The following is a 6,640-nucleotide window of genomic DNA, read 5'->3' on the forward strand; positions in this document are numbered from 1 at the left end:
CAGGGAGGACAAGAACCAGGCAGCCTAGAGCGTGAAACTCACAAAATGGGGAGATAGGAGCACAGCAGGGAGCCTCTCTGAGCTGGGAGAGCTTGGAAGGGGGAACTTACCTTTACAGCTCTCTAAAATGAGACCCTGGGCCAGGCACAGTGGCTCATACCTGGAATCCCAGCACTCTGGGAGGTCAAGGTGGAAGGATCAGTTGAGCTTAGGGGTTCGGGACCAGCCTAGGCCACATGGTGAGACCTCATCTCTACAAAAAATTAAACAAAACTAGCCAGGTGTGGTGGCACACGCCTGTATTCCGAGCGTTTTGGGAGGCTGAAGTGGGAGGATTGCTTGAGCTCGGGAGGTGGAGGCTACAGTGAGCTGTGAAAGTGCCACTGCACTCCAGCCTGGGTGACAGAGGGAGGTCCTGTCTCAAACATTGTGCCCTAGGGCTAAATGCTGCTCACTCCTCAATTTCACCATCCTGGGGTAAGTAAATAAATGAAATAAATAAAAGTAAAATAAAATGAGACACTGAGAGTAGCTACTCAGAGAGTTATACTAAGAATTCTACTAAGCTGGGTGCGGCTCAGCTGGAATCCCAGCACTTTGGGAGGCCAAGGAGGGAGGATTGCCTGAGTTCAGGAGTTTGAGACCATCCTGGGCAACATGGCGAAATTTCATCCCTACAACAATTAGCCAAGCGTGGTGTTGCACACCTGTAGTCCCAGCTAATTGGGGGCTGAGGAAGGAGGATCACTCAAGCCCAGGAGGTTGAGGCTATAGTGAGTTTGTGCCACAGCACTCCAGCCTGGACAACACAGTGAGACTCTGTCTCAAAAAACACAACACAACACAACACAAAACAAACAAATAAAAACAGGAAAAAGAGAAAAATCGGAATTCCACCAGTGCTGGTCATGCTGGCTCATGTGTGTAATCCTAGCACTCTGAGGGGCTGGTGTGGGAGGATTGATTGAGCCCAGGAAGTTGAGGCTGCAGTGAGCTGTGATTGCACCATTGCAGTACAGCCTGGGCCACAGAGGAAGACCCTGTTTCTTTCTTTTTTTCTTTTCTTTTCTTTCTTTTTTTTTTTTTTTTTTTTTTTTGAGACGGAGTTTCGCTCTTGTTACCCAGGCTGGAGTGCAATGGCACGATCTCGGCTCACCGCAACCTCCGCCTCCTGGGTTCAGGCAATTCTCCTGCCTCAGCCGCCTGAATAGCTGGGATTACAGGCACGCGCCACCATGCCCAGCTAATTTTTTGTATTTTTAGTAGAGACGGGGTTTCACCATGTTGACCAGGATGGTATCGATCTCTTGACCTCGTGATCCACCCGCCTCGGCCTCCCAAAGTGCTGGGATTACAGGCGTGAGCCACCATGCCCAGCCTTTTTTTTTTTTTTTGAGACAGAGTCCTGAGTCTTGCTCTGTTGCCCAGGCTGGAGTGCAGTGGCACAGTCTCGGCTCACTGTAACATCCACCTCCCGGGTTCAAGCAATTCTCTTGCCTCAGCCTCCCAAGTAGCTGGTACTGCAGGTGCCCACCACCACTCCTGGCTAATTTTTGTATTTTTAGTAGAGATGGGGTTTCACCATGTTGGCCAGGATGGTCTCAAACTCCTGACCTCAGGTGATCTGCCTGCCTCAGCCTCCCAAAGCGCTGGGATTACAGGCGTGAGCCACCACACCCGGCCCCAGGTGCCTTTAACTATAAAGAAGACCTACTTGTTTCTGGGAGCAAGGTGTGCCTGGCACTTTTCTTGAGTAAGGAGTCTTTGCTCCTGTTTAGAGGCAGCAACTTTAGGTGGAAGGTGTTTCCTGAACAGTTGAAGCACTTCAAGGTAGACTTGAGGAACTTGTGCCCTAGGGCTAAATCCTGCTCACTCCTCAGTTTCATCATCCTGGGGTGTCTTCAAAAGCCTCCACTTAGAACAGTAGTACTTGGCTGGATGTGGTGGCTTGCACCTGTAATCTCAATACTTTGGGAGGCTGAGACAGGAGTTCGAGACCAGACTGGGCAACACAGCAGGACCCTGTCTCTACAAAAAATTAAAAAATTAGCCAGATGTGGTGGTATTCGACTGTAGTCCCAGCTATTCAGGAGGCTGAGATGGGAGGATTGCTTGAGCCTGGGAGGCTGAGGCTGCAGTGAGCCACGACTGCACCAGTACACTCCAGTGAGACCCAGTCTCAAAACAAAAACCAAAAAACAGCAGTCCTTAAAATAGGATGTTTGTGCATATGGGCTGTGTTTCCTGTTATTTGGTAAAAAATGGTAAGGAAGATGTTTATCTTAGTCTACTCACCTAGTCTGAGTTTTAAAATCATGAGAACTAAATATTGTTTTTTACTTATATGTGGCTCTTTTTTTTTTTTTTTTTTTTTTTTTTTTTTTTTTTTTTAATAGAGACCGGGTTTCACCATGTTAGCCAGGCTGGTCTCGAACTCCTGACCTCAGGTGATTCACCTGCCTTGGCCTCCCAAAATGCTGGTCTTTTTGGTATTTTTTGTTTTTGTTAATCAGTTCTATGACTTGGGGGAGAAACGTCTCCCACTTCCATCTTTAAAACAGGAGGGTGCAGCTTTAGTGATGTGTTTATCAAGTCTGGCCATGAACTTGACGTCCTAAGCTCTCACCATTTGAATGGCTCTAAATGAGAAACCTGGATTCTGGGCGTTTTTGTTCATGTGGCTGATTCACTCACACTCATACAGTCATTCCTTCAGTGATGAATTCGTTCCTACACCAAACATGGAGCACCTGCCACAGCTGATTTTTTCTTTAAATTCTCCTTGACTTAAATAGAGACGGGGTTTTGCTACGTTGCCCAGGCTGGTCTCGAACTCCTGGGCTGAAGCGATCTGCTGCCTTGGCCTCCCAAAGTGCTGGAATTCCAGGCATGAGCCACTGCGCCTGACCACCTGCTTCAGTCTAGACGATTCTCTCTGTGGCAACCCAGTGCCTCTCAGACTGCTAAAGTACTGGTTTTTAAAATTGTCCAACTGTTACAGGTGGATACTGTTGTAAAATATAAAAAAAAAAATTACCAGAAAAATAAAATTTTAAAACCTCAAAGACATACAAAATACAAGTTTTCATTTTTTAGTTTAAGATTCAGCAGAGGGCCGGGCGCGGTGGCTCAAGCCTGTAATCCCAGCACTTTGGGAGGCCGAGGCGGGTGGATCACAAGGTCAAGAGATCGAGACCATCCTGGTCAACATGGTGAAACCCCGTCTCTACTAAAAATACAAAAAATTAGCTGGGCATGGTGGCGCGTGCCTGTAATCCCAACTACTCAGGAGGCTGAGGCAGGAGAATTGCCTGAACCCGGGAGGCGGAGGTTGCGGTGAGCCGAGATCGCGCCATTGCACTCCAGCCTGGGTAACACGAGCGAAACTCCGTCTCAAAAAAAAAAAAAAAAAAAGATTCAGCAGAGGCCAGGTGTAGTGGCTCAAACTTATAGTATCTATTAGCTACTCAGGAGACTGAGGCAAGAGAATTGCTTGAACCCTGGAGATGGAGGTTGTAGTGAGCCGAGATCTCTCTACTGCACTGTAGCCTGGCTGACAGAGGGAGACTCCATCTCAAAAATAAACAAATAAACCAACAAACAAACAAGAAAGATTCGACAGAGTGCATTTTGTGTAGCATTGTGCTTGAGGGCACAACTACAATACAGCGTGATAAATGTCCCCATATATTTGATATCCCAGGCGATAGGAACATAAATAGTTTTGTGGGAGCCCATAGGATTCAATTATCTGTGTAGTGGAAAAAGCCTTAAAGATTAGATCCTGGTGCTTGACTCAGCAGCACGCCTACTCAAATTGGAAGGCAACAGAGAAGATTAGCATGGCCCCTGCACAACAAGGATGACATACAAATTTGTGAAGTGTTCCATAAAAAAAAAAATGCAAATTTTTTTTTTGTTGTTGTTGTTTTTGTTGTTTTTTTTTTTTTGAGACGGAGTTTCGCTCGTGTTACCCAGGCTGGAGTGCAATGGCGCGATCTCGGCTCACCGCAACCTCCGCCTCCCGGGTTCAGGCAATTCTCCTGCCTCAGCCTCCTGAGTCGCTGGGATTACAGGCACGCGCCACCATGCCCAGCTAATTTTTTGTATTTTTAGTAGAGACGGGGTTTCACCATGTTGACCAGGATGGTCTCGCTCTCTTGACCTCGTGATCCACCCGCCTCGGCCTCCCAAAGTGCTGGGATTACAGGCTTGAGCCACCGCGCCCGGCCCCAAAATGCAAATTTTTTAAATTAAAAATCGGAGTCCAGGAGCCTCTATGTCTTTACTTGTCAGATAGTCTTCATAAAGTTGGTGGGTGAAGGTGAAGCACCAAGCGCTAGATACACTGAATGTGAGGAATTTTAAGCAAATCTCTTATCAAGTTCCATTGGTAGTTTAATAACTCATACTTACTGGGTGTGGTGGCTCACACCCATCATCCTAGCACTTTTGGAGGCTGAGGTGGGAGGATCGCTTGAGCCCAGGAATTCAAGGCCAGCCTGTGTGACATAGACCCTATTTCTACAAAAAAAAAAAAAAGGAGACCCTGTTTCTACAAAAAAACAAAATAAAACAAAATAAGTCGTGGTTGCACCACTGCAGTCCACCTGGGCAGCAGAGCAAGCCCTGTCTCAAAAAAAAGAAAAAATTATGTAAAAAGCCCAAACTCCTTACCCAAACTGACTTTCCTTGTAGAGCATTCTACAGATGAAAATATTTTGAAATAATTTTTATTGTCTGGGTGCAGTGGCTCATACCTGTAATCCCAGCACGTTGGGAGGCCGAGACAGGTGGTTTGCTTGAGCCCAGGAATTTGAGACCCAGGCTGAGCAGCATGGTGAAGCCCAGTCGCTACAAAAAATACAAAAATTACCCACTGTGGCGGCGTGTACCTGTAGTTCCAACCACTCAGGAGGCTGAGGAGGGAGGTTTGCTTGAGTCTGGGAGGTAGAGACTGCAGTCAGTCGTGAGCCATGATCATGCCATGACTTGTGACAGAGCAAGACCTTGTCTCAAAAACAAAATATCTTTGGGAGGTCAAGGTGGGAGGATTACCTGAGATCAGAAGTTCAAGACCAGCCTGACCAACATGGTGAAATCCCGTTTCTACTAAAAATACAAAAATTAGCTGGGTGTGGTGGCAGGCACCTGTAACCCCAGCTACTGGGGACGCTCAGTCAGGAGAAGTGCTTGAATCTGGGAGGCGGAGTTTGTAGTGAGCAGACACTGCGCCACTGCACGCTAGCCTGGGTGACAGAGCGGGACTCCATCCCAAAACAACAACCACCACCCAACAAAATAATAATGATAATAATAATTTTTATTATAAAAGTAGAGCATTGCATATGGGGAAAAAAGAAAGTCTTTCCTTACATTTTCAAGTCTTTTATTATGCACGTGCAAATAGAGCAGTGGGCTCACACCATGTCTACTTTGTTTCGGTTAAGGAACCTTTCTTGTTGCACTCAATCACACATCACTGGTGATGCTTTCATTTTACCACCTATGTGCCTTCCTCATTCTTTTAGTGGCTGTGTACTTTCCCAAGGTTTAGGTGTATCACAAGGCAGCCTTACGATAGATCAATGTTACTCATAAGGGTTGCAGTGAACATCCTGTGTGTATGTCCCATGCACTTATGTGTACATTTCTTTAGGATAGATTCCAAGAAGTGAGTGGGTGTGTCCTTTTTTTTTTTTTTTTTTTTTTTTGAGACGTATTCTCTCTCTGTTGCCCAGACTTGGGTGCAATGGCCTGATCTTGGCTCACTGCAACCTCTGCCTCTAGCCCCCTGAGTAGCTGGGTTTACAGGCGCCCACCACCACACCTAGCTAATTTTTGCATTTTTAGTAGAGATGTGATTTCACCATGTTAGTCAGGCTGGTCTTGAACTCCTGACCTCAGGTGATCCACCTGCCTTGGCCTCCCAAAGTGGTGGGATTACAGGTGTGAGCCACAGCGCCTGGCCTTTTTTTTTTTTTTTTTTTTTTCTGAGACAGGGTCTCACTCTGTTATCCAGGCTGGAGTACAGTGGTGTGGTTGTAGCTCACTGCAGCCTCGACTTCCCCGGGCTCAAGGGATCCTCCCACCTCAGCATCCCAAGTAGCTGGGATAGGACTACGGGCATGTGCCACCACACCTGGCTAACTGGTTGTGCCCTTTTAAAAAATTTTGTATGCACTGCCAAAATCATCCTCCTGAGAGATAGTACTGATTGTGATCAGTTGTTGACATTGGAAAGTTCAATGTTGAACCTGCTTCCGCTTCTTGTGGGTCAAGAGTCTGAACAGGGGAAGAGCTTGATCAAGTTCACATGGTGGGAGGGCAAGCCAAGAACACAGCCTCCAGACTCTATCTGGCAGGGTTCTGGTGTTCCTGTCAACCTCTTCAAAGCCCTGTGGCTACTTACCTTGTCTGGTATGATGCCCTGCTCAGAATCAGGTGGGAAGGCTTTCAATTCATGTCAAATACAAACCTCCGTTCTTGAGATTGTATCTTCAAGTCCCTTGTCAATAGTCAAAGATGACTGCCAAAAAAAAAAAAGTCCCTTGTCTAATCATCCTACAGGTATAGCTAGGTAGAGGGAGTGAAGCACAAGCTTTTGAAGGCAGCCACCTCGAGTTCCGATCTCAGCTCT

The 6,640-nt window shown here is 46.7% G+C and overlaps 1 non-coding gene across 1 annotated transcript; it reads left to right on the forward strand.

The window, feature by feature from the left end:
- The first annotated feature begins 3,787 nt into the window (after window positions 1–3,787).
- On the forward strand, window positions 3,788–3,897 carry LOC116535222. Its single transcript, XR_004262100.1, has one exon. It is a non-coding gene; the product is annotated as a U6 spliceosomal RNA (small nuclear RNA).
- The last annotated feature ends 2,743 nt before the right edge of the window (window positions 3,898–6,640 follow it).

The sequence above is a fragment of the Sapajus apella genome, unplaced genomic scaffold (assembly GCF_009761245.1).
Source record: "Sapajus apella isolate SASKATOON/1434 unplaced genomic scaffold, GSC_monkey_1.0 scaffold92, whole genome shotgun sequence".
NCBI lineage: Eukaryota > Metazoa > Chordata > Mammalia > Primates > Cebidae > Sapajus > Sapajus apella.